This window comes from Neoarius graeffei, chromosome 1 (genome assembly GCF_027579695.1).
Source record: "Neoarius graeffei isolate fNeoGra1 chromosome 1, fNeoGra1.pri, whole genome shotgun sequence".
NCBI lineage: Eukaryota > Metazoa > Chordata > Actinopteri > Siluriformes > Ariidae > Neoarius > Neoarius graeffei.
The window spans coordinates 48,754,351-48,770,467 of record NC_083569.1 but is presented as its reverse complement, the minus strand read 5'-3'; positions in this window follow the sequence as shown (position 1 = coordinate 48,770,467).

The following is a 16,117-nucleotide window of genomic DNA, read 5'->3' as shown; positions in this document are numbered from 1 at the left end:
AATAAAGTTAATGTTTTGGAATGGCCAAGCCAAAGTCCTGACCTTAATCCAATTGAAATGTTGTGGAAGGACATGAAGCGAGCAGTTCATGTGAGGAAACCCACCAACATTGTAGTTGAAGCTGTTCTGTACAGAGGAATGGGCTAAAATTCCTCCAAGCCGGTGTGCAGGACTGATCAACAGTTACCAGAAATGTTTAGTTGCAGTTATTGCTGCACAAGGGGGTCACACTAGATACTGAAAGCAAAGGTTCACATACTTTTGCCACTCACAGATATGTAATAAATAATGGATCATTTTCCTCAATAAATAAATAAATAAATAACCAAGTATAATATTTTTGTCTCATTTGTTTAACTGGGTTCTCTTTATCTACATTACTTTTAGGACTTATGTGAAAATCTGATGATGTTTTAGGTCATATTTATGCAGAAATAGAGAAAATTCTAAAGGGTTCACAAACTTTCAAGTACCACTGTACGAATTGAATTAATTTGTTCCCATGATATCTATTAATTGCTTTGTTTCAACAATTTGTGGCCACGTTTTACTAATTTGTTCCCATGTTTTAATTAAACAGTGTCCATATTTTACAAAATCAGAGCAAATAAGTAAAATGTGGCCATGTTTTATTTATTCATTCTGAATAGCACTGCCTGCTCTTTGTTAATGCATCATTCTCATTTACACCACTGAAAACATCTGCATCTGATGGTCAGGGCAGTATGGAGCCTGCCTGGCCACGATTTAACTAAAACAAGTGAACAAGTACAATGTGGCCAGCAATTAATAAAACATGGCCAAGAATTATTCAAATGTGTCCACAAATTAGTATAATAGTCTAATTAGTATACTGTATATATACAGTATATATATATTGAGAGAGAGAGAGAGACAGAAACAGAGAGAGAGAGGATACACAGTCGTGCGAAGACATGAAATTTATCTTTGAGTGGTGAATATATATCATGAGTGAGCAAAGCATGTAATGTTCTTTATGTTATATGGATACATCCACAAAAAAAAAAAAAAACAAGGTAATCAAAAGAATTTTAACTTTGAACCTGTTCATCATTTTGACCATGCGCATCGAGTCAGTGGGAAAACACTGGGAGTGATGCCATTGGAGTGAAATATTGGGAATTATTATAAATACAGTGCCTTGAAAAAGTATTCAAAAAAAGTATGTCACGCGTCGGAGCTCATGTGAATATTCAATGACATAGTTTTCTGCTGTGCATGCGCAGAAGCATTTCTTTGTTCGACTGGAAAGAGCAAGACGCAGTGAACACCTAAAAGGCTACCAAACCTTCATTAGATATTCTTCACAAGAGAAAAACATACCAATGGACATTGAAAAGCTGGAAAAGAGAGTGTATTATAATAATAATAATGATGGCTTTTTTCAGGGCGGCACAATGGTGTAGTGGTTAGCACTGTCATCTCACAGCAAGAAGGTTCTGGGTTTGAGCCCAGTGGCTGGCGAGGGCCTTTCTGTGTGGAGTTTGCATGTTCTCCCTGTGTCTGCATGGGTTTCCTCCGGGTGCTCCGGTTTCCCCCACAGTCCAAAGACATGCAGGTTAGTTTAATTGCTGTCTCTAAATTGACCATAGGTGTGAATGTGAGTGTGAATGGTTGTTTGTCTCTATGTGTCAGCCCTGTGATGATCTGGTGACTTGTCCAGGGTGTACCCCGCCTCTCGCCCATAGTCAGCTGGGATAGGCTCCAGCTTGCCGTGACCCTGCACAGGATAAGCGGTTATGGATAATGGATGGATGGATGGCTTTTTATGGTATATCAGAGATATTTAATTCAGGTGGTGAATGGAATGTCTGAATGGAATATATCTGATATACCACTCAATGCCAGCCAATATTATTTAATTATGTCACTGTTTTGGTTCTCCATGTCCTGGAGAACATGTAGTTTGTATGAAAAACAAGTGGTGCATTTCCCAGTAAAACACTAGTGTCCATACATAAAACTTAGAAGAGAAAATATATATACTGTCGTATTGGTCACGAACAGGTCCAAGAAGCTCTAAAACACCAATTTTGATTTCAGGTTGACTTTAACTGTGTGTCATACAGAATTCATACAGATTTCTAGCAGAGGACGTGAGTGGAGGGATAAGCAGCTACAGATAATGGATGGATGGATGGATGGATGGATATGAGTGGAGTTTCTCACCTGTGTGAAGTGGAGGTAGAGACGGAGGAGCTCGTGCCTGCGAGAACTCTCATGATCTGTGATGTCATGTTTGGAGGAAAGGGTGGATGAGAAGAGAGAGAAATAGAAGAGGAGGGTGGAGGAACAGGAGCACACTGGACCTTCTCCACTCCACTCGGAGCCTACCGACAGTCACAAAGTTTACCTGCGCCTGAGGAGCAGCATCGATCCCTGCTTCTTCCTGCACTGATTACCTTCTGCTTTTCCTCGAGGATCCAGGTAAGTGCACTTACTCTCAGTGACGCGTGTTAGATTGTATTAGCAAGGAATGATAAATTGTGGGTCCCTCCCGGAGCAATTTGAAGCTATAAATTTGCGTAAAATGTAATATGCGGATTAATCTGTAGAGCTATTAAATTGTACCCAGATGTAGTAGGTATTATTTAGTTATTGGCATACAGAGTTAGTGAGGTTGAGGTTGTGATCAGGATTAGGGGAGGGGTTCGAGGATTTCAGACAACTTTTTATTTCCTATAGATCGAATCCTGCGACGGTTCTTAAACGTTTGCGCAGCGCATTATGTGAGTTGATGTGCCATGATTTTGCGCCTTATTAAGTTTGTGTCTCCTCTTTCTGACAGCGCGGAGACATGGACTCAGACCTGGTGGACATGTTGAGGGAACTGAACGCATCTGTGAGCGATGAGGCGGATCCGCGCAATGTGCCGCCTGAGCGCATGTCGCCTCTGCTGCCGGTCATCACCGCCGTTTACTCCGTAGTGTTCGTGGTGGGACTGGTGGGGAACTGCCTCGTTATGTATGTCATTATCAGGTACGCATCACAGTCATTATAGTCAGTGGGGGAATTATATCTAGTCAAAATTTCCCCCCATTATCTAGGTATACAGTATACATATAGGACCAGTCAAAAGTTTGGACCTCGAGCCATCCATTATCTGTAGGCGCTTATCCTGTCCTACAGGAGCCTATCCCAGCTGACTGTGGGTGCACTCTTAAAACGAATGTGTTGGAAATCAACACATCTTTTGTGCAAGTTAATTTCAACAAGAGTTGTGTTATATTTCAGAAATGTTTAACACCAAAATTGCACAAATAACAAATAATGTGTTAAAATGAACAAAAGTTCTGTTGTCCCAATCTGGACATAGAGATGTGTTAAAAAACAACGCAAGTTGTGTTATTTTCAACACGTGTTTTAAGAGTGTGAGAGGCGGAGTACACCCTGGACAAGTCGCCAGGTCATCACAGGGCTGACACATAGACACAGACAACCATTCACACCTACGGTCAATTTAGAGCCACCAATTAGTCTGATTAGTGCATGTGGTATGGGCAGCTTACACATCTGGAAAGACACCATCGATGCTGAAAGGTATATCCAGGTTCTAGAGCAACATATGCTCCCATCCAGATGACGTCTCTTTCAGGGAAGACCTTGCATTTTCCAACATGACAATGCCAAACCACATCCTGCATCAATTACAGCATCATGGCTGCGTAGAAGAAGGGTCCGGGTACTGAACTGGCCAGCCTGCAGTCCAGATCTTTCACCCATAGAAAACATTTGGCGCATCATAAAACAGAATATATGACAAAAAAGACCTAAGACAGTTGAGCAACTAGAATCCTACATTAGACAAGAATGGGTTAACATTCCTATCCCTAAACTTGAGCAACTTGTCTCCTCAGTCCCCAGACGTTTACAGACTGTTGTAAAGAGAAAAGGGGATGTCTCACAGTGGGAAACATGGCCTTGTCCCAACTTTTTTGAGATGTGTTGTTGTCATGAAATTTAAAATCACCTAATTTTTCTCTTTAAATGATACATTTTCTCAGTTTAAACATTTGATATGTCATCTATGTTCTATTCTGAATAAAATATGGAATTTTGAAACTTCCACATCATTGCATTCCGTTTTTATTTGCAATTTGTACTTTGTCCCAACTTTTTTGGAATCGGGGTTGTACATACAGAAACATGCTCCAGAACGTATTAACTATCCAGAGGACTTAGAACAATACATAAGGTATTGAAGAAGTCTGCACCACTTCTCTTCAGACTTCCTTTCTATTAGTAATAAAGAGTGTAGATTATTTCATGTATACTGAAAGAACTGAAAATAAATTCTAGCAATGCTCAGCATGAAATTAATGTCTTTGCCCATTTTTCCTCCAATCCAGTTGCCAAGCTGGCACGGTGGTGTAGTGGTTAGCACTGTTACCTCACAGCAAGAAGGTTCTGTGTTCGAACCCAGTGGCCAATGAGGGCCTTTCTGTATGGGTTTCCCCCCACAGTCCAAAGATATGCAGGTTAGGTTAATTGGTGCCTCTAAATTGACCGTGCGTGTGAATGGTTGTTTGTGTCTCTATGTGTGTGTCAGCACTGTGATAAGCTGGTGACTTGTCCAGCGTGTACCCTGCCTGTCACCCATGGTCAGCTGGGATAGGCTCCAGCTTGCCCTGCATGGGATAAGCGATTACAGATAAAACAAACAACAACAGTTGCCAAGCAAACCACATTTTTCCCTCTTTTTCAGCTCTCAACATAAATTAACCAAGCAATCCATGACTATTTGGTACATTAGTCTTGGACCACAGGGTGTACTCCAGGTCTTCTCTGAAATCATCTGGGATTAGCTCTGGCTTCCCCCATGACCCTGATGTTATAGATAAGTGGTGTAGATACTGGACAGATGGTTTGAAACCTTCTATATTATAAATTCTGATCCTTCCATCAGCATGATGTAAAAGAAACCTTTATTCATATCTACAGTACATCACATTACATTCATGGCATTTAGCAGATGCTCTTATCCAGAGCAACAGACAACATACCCAGAGCAGCCTGGGGGGCAATTGGGGTTAGGTGCCTTGCCCAAGGGCACTTCAGCCAGTCCTGCTGGTCCAGAGAATCGAACCAGTGACCTTTTGGTCAGTACCAGTCAAAGGTTTGGACACACCTTCTAATTCAATGGTTTTTTTTTTTATTTTTATGAATTAAAAGACACTTTGTGTCTTAAAGTAATTATGGACTGTCGTTTCTCGACTTAGCTGAGTGGTTTTTGACATGGTTTAAAGTAAAATATATTTTTATATTATGACTTCTACATTATCAGGTCAGGACAAAAATATTTTCAATTTCCAACCAGTTTTCCAGCAGAAAATTGAATGTTCCAGAAAAATGTTTGCATGCCAGTAAGAAAGCAGTATATTACATCAGAGACCACATTCAGACAAAAAAACATCATGAAGGCTGCTGAATTTCGCTGGAGCAAGTGAAACAGTCAAAGTCTCCAGAAGAACTGTGGTTCTGAAAGATGCTCAGTAAAACCTACCAGCTCATTTCCTTGCACACATTATACCTGAGACTACTACAGTATTTTGTTTAAAGAAAAGGGTCTTCACACCAAATATCGACTTTTCTCATTTATTAATGTAAATATTGCTCTTTACAGCGTTTTTAAAATGTAGAACCATTTAATTTCATTATTTTTGAAGGCGTCTTTGCGCTACATCTTTTTTTTTTTGCATGTGCCTAAGATAGTACTAAGCACAGTACTGTATACTGTTTGTCCTTTTTCATAGACGTGACAGTAAGACAGCTTGTCTTCTATACTTCTATGTCAAACATGCTTCATCTCTTCTGTGCCAAAAGATACAATACACACTCATAGTTACAGAACAGTGTACCCCATGAATACAGTGAATACCTATCAAAGTCGGCATTATCTTGGTTTCTGTCCACTACAGTGCCTTGAAAAAGTATTCATACCCCTTGAACTTTTTCACATTTTTCCACCTTACAACCACAAACTTAAAAGTCTTTTATTGAGATTTTATGTGATAGACCAACACAGAGTAGCACATAATGGTGAAGTGAAACGAAAATGATAAATGGTCTTCAAAATTGTAAACAAATAAAAATCTGAAAAAATGTGATGTGCATTAGTATTCAGCCCCCCTGCGTCAATCCTTTGTAGAGCCACCTTTTGCTGCAATTACAGCTGCAAGTCTTTTGTGGTATGTCTCCACCAGCTTTGCACATCTAGACACTGAAATTTTTGCTCATTCTTCTTTGCAAAATAGCTCAAGCTCAGCCAGATTGGATGGAGAGCATCTGTGAACAGCAATTTTCAAGTCTTGCCACAGATGCTCAATGGGATTTAGGTCTGGACTTTGACTGGGCCATTCTAACACATGAATATTCTTTGATCTAAACCATTCCATTGTAGCTCTGGCTGTATGTTTAGGGTCATTGTCTTGCTGGAAGGTGAATCTCCTATCCAGTCTCAAGTCTTTTGCAGCCTCCAACAGGTTTTCTTCCAGGATTGCCCTGTATTTAGCTCCATCCATCTTCCCATCAACTCTGACCAGCTTCCCTGTCCCTGCTGAAGAAAAGCATCCCCATAACATGATGCTGCCACCACCATGTTTCACAGTGGGGATGGTGTGTGCAGGGTGATGAGCAGTGTTAGTTTTCCGCCACACATAGTGCTTTGCATTTAGGCCAAAAAGTTCAACTTTGGTCTCATCTGACCAAAGCACCTTCTTCCACATGTTTGCTGTGTCCCCTATATGGCTTCTGGCAAACTGCAAACGGGACTTCTTATGCCTGTCTTTCAACAATGGCTTTCTTCTTGCCACTCTTCCAAAAAGGCCAGATTTGTGGAGTGTACGACTTATAGTTGTCCTGTGCACAGATTCTCCCACCTGAGCTGTGGATTTCTGCAGCTCCTCCAGAGTGATCATGGGCCTCTTGGCTGCTTCTCTGACCAGTGCTCTCCTTGCTCGCTCTGTCAGTTTAGGTGGACGGCCATGTCTTGGTAGGTTTGCAGTTGTGCCATACTTTTTCCATTTTTGAATGATGGATTGAACAGTGCTTCTTGAGATGTTCAGAACTTGGGATTTTTTTTTTTATAACCTAACCCTGCTTTAAACTTCTCCAGAACTTTATCCCTGACCTGTCTGGTGAGTTCTTTGGTCTTCATGATGCTGTTTGTTCTTCAGTGTTCTCTAACAAACCACTGAGGCCTTCACAGAACAAATGTATTTATGCTGAGAGTAAATTACACACAGTAGGACTCTATTAACTAATTAGATGACTTCTGAAGGCAATTGATTGCAGTGGATTGTATTTAGAGGTATCAGAGTACAGGGGGCTGAATACTAATGCACACCACATTTTTCAGATTTTTATTTGTTTAAAATTTTGAAGACCATTTATCATTTTCGTTTCACTTCACCATTATGTGCTACTCTGTGTTGGTCTATCACATAAAATCTCAATAAAAAACTTTTAAGTGTGTGGTTGTAAGGTGGAAAAATGTGAAAAAGTTCAAGGGGTATGAATACTTTTTCAAGGCACTGTAGAAGACTTGTTCAACTTGATTATATAAGATTGTTCAGCTGTAACATCCCATCATTTCTGTATCTGCACAATTTGTAATGGCCAAATTGTATTTATCACTGCATGTGGACACACCTGTACGCCTGAATTCATTGAAATCTCATTGCATACGGCTCAGGATCAATTTGTTTATATTAATGGAGTAGAGTTCCACTGAGTGCCATAGGCTAAAATTGACTAAGCCTAGTTTTAATTAATTTTAATGGATTGTTTTCAGCAGGCATACAAGAAGTTTAATTCATAATGGTGTGTGTGTGTGTGTGTGTGTGTGTGTGTGTGTGTGTGTGTGTGTTTTCATATACTACTGGGGACCATATCTCCCCACAAGGATAGTAAAATCTGATAACTTTGACCTTGGGGACATTTGGATGGTCCCCATAGGGAACTTGCTGCTGTGTGTGTGGGTTGTTTTTGTCTTTGTCTTTTTGTTTTAACAAAAATAAAAAAAAAAAGGAAAAAGCCAAAAAGTTTCCTTTTCGTTACTGAGGTTAAGGTTAGGGCGGCACGGTGGTGTAGTGGTTAGCGCTGTCGCCTCACAGCAAGAAGGTCCTGGGTTCAAGCCCCGGGGCCGGCGAGGGCCTTTCTGTGTGGAGTTTGCATGTTCTCCCCGTGTCCGCGTGGGTTTCCTCCGGGTGCTCCGGTTTCCCCCACAGTCCAAAGACATGCAGGTTAGGTTAACTGGTGACTCTAAATTGACCGTAGGTGTGAGTGTGAATGGTTGTCTGTGTCTATGTGTCAGCCCTGTGATGACCTGGCGACTTGTCCAGGGTGTACCCCGCCTTTCGCCCGTAGTCAGCTGGGATAGGCTCCAGCTTGCCTGCGACCCTGTAGAAGGATAAAGCGGCTAGAGATAATGAGAGAGAGAGAGAGGTTAGGGTTAGGTTGAGGTGCAGGCACAGCAATAATAATTGTCAATGGAATGTCCTTACAGGGATAGTGAAACAAACGTGTGTGTGTGAGCATGAATGCGTCTGGGGTTTTTTTTTTTGGGGGGGGGGGGTTTGTTTGTTTGTTTTTTAATTGTGGTGGAGATCAAATGTCCCCACATGGATAGTAATATCTAGTGTATTTTACTTTCTTTAAGGTTAACAATAGATTGAGGTGCATCAAGTTTCATTAAAATGCTATTAAAGCAAGAATAGGGATTTATTTATTTGTTTATTTTAATCCTGGGCTCCTCTTACAGTTATGGAGCATAATTCACTTTTCCAACATCTTCGTCACGCTTTGATCTCCCCTAGACAGCTGTTCATTTGCATTTGGTGACAAGCTGAAGGATACGGAACTGGTACAACACTGAATTCAGTGACCATCATATTCTGTAGGCGCTGTGGCCACTGGGCAGCTTGAACTCACTCACACAGACAAGTTTGTTATGCAAACAACGTAAGGTCTTATTGACCAATATAAAAGACCTCTTATATAAGGTCTTTTATATTGGACATTTGCTGCACATTTTGAAATTCTCTCTTGTATTTCTCAAGAAATTCATAAACACACACACACACACACACACACACACAAAGGACAAAAATGTGTATTTCCTTACTCTGGCCCGGATTTTACACAAACATGGCTGCATAGCTTTATTCATCATCACATCAGAGATGAGCACTAATTTAACAAAGAGAATAAAAAAGAATGACAAAGTTTTAGTTTTGTTGAACTACTGCGATTGCATTTTCAGGAACTATACATTGTTTGCTCATCATTTGAATGTGGAGTACGTGTGTAATCGACTTGATATGGTTTCTGTAGCAGTCTTGTCAGATGTAATGTACGTGCTCACCACAAAAAAACTTGCCAGCGTCATAACACTATGTCTTGAAATCTTATGTCTTGAAGTACGCACACAGGAATCGAAGTTTGCATGAGTATAGAGAATGTAAAGTCAACATCACGCTGTGTTGAATTTTGGCCATACTGGCATGTTTATGTGCCATGTTGAAAGGATCCTGCTGCCTTTCTGTTGCTGAGTTGGAGGCTGTGTTTTGATTTTCTGTCATGATTCTGAAAAACACTGCCATGGTAGATCAGTGTTGCTGCATCAAACTGAGCAATGGAATACGTTTTTTTTTTTTTTTGCCTTTCCAATATGAAAAAAAAACATGATCTGAACTTTTGGGTTAGTAGAGCAATAGACTGCTACAGCTTGCAACATGGAAGGTATATAAACATTTTTATTAATAATAGGGTTACTACTCTGTGTTGGTCTATCACATAAAATCTCAAAAAACTTTTAAGTTCGTGGTTGTAAGGTAGAAAAATGTGAAAAAGTTCAAGGGGTATGAATACTTTTTCAAGGCACTGTACGGCAGCATGTTTTAAATCCCATCTTTTAAACCTACATGAACTATAAGTTTGTGATCAGCTCTGGGGTGGAACAGCTTAAGAGTAAACAGTGTTGGAACTTAAACTTATCTTTTATGTACATAGTGTCCCACAAAGAGACAGATAAACGTTTCTCTTATTTTATTTGCCAACAGATTTGAAAACAATGGTGAGAACATTGTGACAGACTTGAATCATACTGGCTGTCATTATACACCATCACCAAAATACATCTGAATTTTTACAATTTCATCAAAAAACAAGTCAAATTTCATCAAAGGTTTGTTGTTGTTGTTGTTGTTGTTGTTGTTGTTATTTCTACTGAGTGGGATAATTAATTTTTTCCTTCTTTCTTTTTCTTTAGAGCTTGGATGTCAATTTCAGTTGTCATTGCCATGTTTTTATACTTTGGCATTTAATCCAATGTTGCTTTAAATTTTGATTTTTAAAGAAAATGAATATGTTCTTAATCCTGAGTATCTGTTATTTTGTGAATTCTTACCTTTATAACTTCATTGTAACTTAAGGTACAAAACACTTAAGTTGTCTACTGGTAGTGTGCATGAGGTGAGGGTTAGGGCTAGAAAACTAATAGTATCCCTAGAAGGGTAATTGCAGTATACTTCAAAACTAAAAAGTGGACTAGATGGATATAACCAGTAACTAATAGTATATTCCCAATATGCTATAAAGTATACTTTTATAAACTAAAAAGTGGAGTAGAAGTATAAAACAAGTAAACTCACAGTATATTTCCAGTATACTATGAAGTATGCTTTTGTAAACTAAAGAGTGGACTACAAGTATAGAACTAGTAAACTATTAGTATATAAGTTTACTTGTGGTATACTTGCAGTACAAAATAAAAAATACTAGTTGTATACTCAGATTTTACTTCTCTTAGACTTAAAGTATACGTTTTATAAACTAAAAGTGGGCCAATTTAGTCCCAAGAAGTATTAGATTAGTTTACTTACAAGTATACTGTAAGTACATTGATGTCAGTATACTTGGTACACAAAAGCATACTTAAGGAAATATACTTTAACTTTACTTAAGTATACTTAACAGGGTTCTCACCAGGATTTTTTTTTAGCGTAATGGGTTATGGCGAGGGAGCGTAGCGACCGAGCGGGGGGATGGTGCGGAGATTTTGAAAAATCATGCCCAAAATTGGCGATGCCACCAGTCCTCTCTGCAGCCTTGGCAGCGTCAACCCTGGCCTTGGCCTCCCTGTGACCCTGTGAGGTGTCATGCCTGACCAGACTGTGCTTTATGATAGTTGTGCATGGCACGTCCATCCAGACACTTACACCCCTTGTCTTTGGTGGGGGATGTTCTTGGCAGTAGGTGCAAAACATCCCTAACAACAAAGGGAAGTATTATTCAAAATGTTGGTATGTTAGAGCTGAACGTTCAAGAATGTTCAAGTGCAAGATGAGGGTCTTAGCTTTAAAATTTAATTTATGTTATGCTATTATGTGCTTCAGAGACTGAAATATTGATGTTTTTATAAACTGAGAATATCTATTCCCAAATATGGCATTTCATAGGTTTTTTTTTTTTTTTTTTTGTCTGGTACAAAGCCTTAAGGCATATGAATGGGTAAACAATGCGGTGTGATCCAATGTGTTTGTTTAACACCTTATGGGTGACCTTACCGATCTATGCCACTAGGGGGAACGCTAGGTATAGCCTAGAGACCACCCTATACGAACTTCATGGGTCAAGGTTGATCAATGCATGCGAGTTACGTTTGATATGCACAGTGCTGTTTTTCCAGTAGGCTTGTACTCTAGCCGTCGCGTGTTTGAACCACACAACACATGACAGGTAAACATGTGATTTCATCATACAATCGTCAACCCTTGTCCAATCGATTTTATCTAGTAACATGTTGTAGGCTACCTTATAAGGCCCACCTATCACTTTTTAAAGTACCCTTCAAAGGTTTATAAAATAAACTTTAACATACCGGTTCCATCCGACGACACTTCCATCCAGGGAAATTCTTGTTTCCACAACGGGTCGATGCCCGATTTTCTCCTGTTTTGGTTCGCCGTCTTCTGTTAACACCACGGGAGTAACTTTGATTGTAACCACTGTTAATTCTCTGATTTAAAGCCACAAGGGCGATCACGTTTGGCACAATGGAGCTGAATCCCATGACTAAAATCATATCATTAACCTCATTCTCACCTGTGAATTTCCAGCCTCTGCTCGTCTTCCTCCATCTCCTCCTCTATCTCCAACAGCGGGCTCTCCCCCACTAGGCCTACCTCCATCCTCTGCCCGTTTATCTGCTACCTCCTTTCCTCTGCCTCCTATGTCCTTTCCTTCATCTCCTCCAACCTCTCTTGTGCCTGTCTCCTTATAGAAATATAACGATGGATGGCATGCAGGCAGATTACCAGTGTGTTAATGTTAGCCACAGTGGGATCCAGTAAATTAGCGCTAATCATCCGATACGTGCGCCCTGTCATATTGCTAAACCTGCTTACAAAGTAGACGTTTTCATTCATCAAAGGGCTTTGGGTTAAGTTTTCAAGCGTGATGGAAAACCTGTAGAAGTGGTGCACTTACATTTCTAACTGTGAAGAAAGAGCGAATGTCTCTTTTTTTGCGAGGGGGTCCGTCATCCATTGTCATTCACCGAAGTCCAGCTCAAGAGAAAGTTATCGCCAGGATCTCTCTCTCTCTCTCTCTCTCTCTCTCTCTCGGAACTGATTTCCAGGCATGGGTTTCCTAACAAATGTAGGCTGATTTTGACACCTTGAAAACTGCTCAAGTGCGCAGGAAAAAAAAAACTTTTGGCGATGGTGATGAACAACTGAAAACAACCGTTACGCTATATTAAAAATTTAGCGTAGCGGGGGGAAATTACCGTTGCGGTCTGAAATTTTAGCGTAGCGGGCCGCAACCATATAAAGCGCTGGCGAGAACCCTGCTTTATAAAATGAACTTGAAATATACTTCTTTTTGATAAGGGAAGTGCAACAACACAGTACACAGTAAGGCAGCTAATGTAATATTAATTACTAGTTCAACAGAAGGATGCCCAGCTTGACATCTCTCGTACAGCCTTTCATCACTCTTAGCTCTCGGCAATGAGTAAAACCCAGTCTAAGATTTACTCTGATCCAGTCTCTTGCTCGTCCACTCTCTCTTTTGCCATGACAATACTGACCAAGCTTCCTTTTATAGTTATTAATTAGCTGAATACGCCATACTTTTTGGTGTGTTACGTGGTGCCGTAAGCATTACACAGTCCTCGCGGGAGGTCAGTTCTCATGAGAGCTCTCTCTGGGATGCTCACCAGAGTTACATCGTGCTATAGCTGGTGAACTAAGCACGGAGTCGGGATGGAAGACGAGCCGTTCTCCCTATGACAAGTCAGTGTACCATCAAAATGATTTTGAAGCTGAAATTTTAAAGTAAAAATCTTCCCTAATGTTGCTTTAATTTTAAGGTCCTCACAAGGATAGTAAGACAAATGTGTGTGTGTGTGTGTGTGTGTGTGTGTGTGTGTGTGTGTGTGTGTGTGTGTGTGTGTGTGAGAGAGAGAGACAGAGATTTAAAACAGTTGTGGTTCTCTTCTGTAATTCACAGAATGCTGATATAGAAGTTTTTTAATAGTGCTGCTGTAGATGTGTGAAGCTAGACTTCTATTTATGAGTTATAGCTGAGATATATCAACACTCAGACTTGGAGAAAAAGGGGTGGAGATAGATCATTTTCCCGATTTCCCCTGAGTCACTCTAATGTTACTCACTGGCCATCCTTCATAGATCCAACGTCAATATGAAAGTCAAAAGCCATCCACCAGCCCTTTACTGATCTGTCTCTCTGGGAAAGTTGGGTTTATTTTCTGCTTATTCATCCTCAAAATGAAGTCTTATTTGAAGTAGTACACTCTTAACTGGACAGATTAAGAGGATGCTCAATCTCACATGTCCTTGTGGAGTTCTGTGCAAGTGAGCAGAAGGTTTTAGCTTTATGCCCAGCCCTTCCAGTGAGATACAGTCTGGCCCATTATTGAACCAATTATACAGAATGCTTGGCTTGTATACTACCTCATTCCTAGGTTGTGTTGGATAAAAGAATCTGCCAAATGACTAATTACACAGTGCTGGCTCAGGATTTAGGGCTCTGAGCGACTGATTGGAAGGTTGTGAATTCAAATCCTTGTCCTGCCAAACTGTCACTGTTGGGCATCTGCTCAACTCAATTATAAGTCAGATTTGGAAAATCATCTGCCAAATGAGTAAATGTATAAGCATAAATTTACTAAGATGATCAGAGCTCAATATTGTCACTCAAAACCATTTCATTTTAATGTTAAACCTGCAGTAAAAGATAGCAACACTTCAGTTCCAGCTACTTGATGTGAGTGAATATCTACGTTTGTTTCCATGGCTATTCACGTTTAAAGCTAATTTTCCACTCCACACGTTCTTTTATGACAATAATAATAATAATAATAATAATAATAATAATAATAATAATAAAGCCTTGAAAAAAATTACTAGTGGCGCTTGAGTATAACATACAACGACACTCACTCACTCACACAAGTGGCATGTTATTATTTCATGAATTAATTACATTGCTTTGTTTATTTATATAACTTTATTTATATAAAAGAAGAAATTCACTCAGGGTTCTTTGATTTACATCAAGACAGGAACACCAAAATGATACAGCAAATTTTTGTGTGTATGGGAGGTTAATGTCTAACTCTTTGTAAATTCATTATTCTTGACTATAGGATAAGCCAGTTTGCATTAAATCGTTAACATAAATTTGTTAAAAAAACTGACTTGGATGAAAACTCATGAGGTTAAAAGGCCGATTTAGTGGTCAGGTCTTTTCATATACTGGCATTTATATGAAATCGAATGAAAACACTCACAAGATTCTAATTATGTGTGAGACCAAGGATTAAGTTGAATATACTGTAAGTTAAGTTCAAATTAATATTCCAGCAAACACAAATCATTTTATGGTGTGCTCTATAAACAGTTTGATAATCAGAGAGTTTCCAAATAAGCCGTCTTCAGGTACTGAAATAAGTTATAGCAGTGGCCTTACAAAAACAACAAATTTAAACATGACACATCACAAGTTAACTAATTTGGTTTATTGTAACACTGTAAAAAATAATTTGTTGTGTTAACTTAAAAAAGTGATTGACCTGGTTGCCTTAAAATTTCAAGTTTGTTGAAACTCATATAGTAAGTTAGCACAATGTAACTTGATTGCCTCATTATGCTAACTTACTATATGAGTTTTAATGAAGTCAAAATTTTAACGCAACCAGGTTACTCGCTTTTTAATTCAAAACAACAATTTTTTTTTATAGTGAAGGCATATCACATACCCAACAACATGCATGCAACATGACCACCTTTTTAAATAAGCGTAATCTTAATCAGCAATGAAGATCTTTCATTTGATAAAACAATTATCCATCCATTATCCGTAATCGCTTATCTTGTGCCAAGTCGCGGGCAAGCTGGAGCCTATCCCAGCTGACTATGAGCGAGAGGCGGGGTACACCCTGGACAAGTCACCAGATCATCACAGGGCTGACACATAGAGACACACAACCATTCATACTCACATTCACACTACGGTCAATTTAGACTCACCAGTTAACCTAACCTGCATGTCTTTGGACTGTGGGGGAAATCGGAGGAAACCCACGCAGACATGGGGAGAACATGCAAACTCCACACAGAAAGGCCCCTGTCGGCCATTGGGCTCGAACCCAGAGCCTTCTTGCTGTGGTGCTAACCACTGCACTACCATGCTGCCCCTTAAAATAATTTTTATTACAATAAATACAATTATCATAGTGAGAATTTTCAGTAACTTATTAGTAACATCAGTAACAGCATTTTATTGATGTGTTTTTGGCACTTAGTACAGCAAAACAATAAAGTCAAAGTAAACTTTATTATCCCAGAAGGGAAATTCAAGTGGTCAAGGTGCTTACATGTACAGACAAGACGTAAGACAAAGTCGACAAAACTTAAGAACAGATAAATAAATGAAAAATAAAAAGATAGATAAATACCCCCCTCTAATTCTATTCCCCTACATACCACACATACACACACACGCGCACACACACACACTAAATCACAGTATCAAGTCCTCTGCAAGGAACTGTAGCCTTCATTAACAA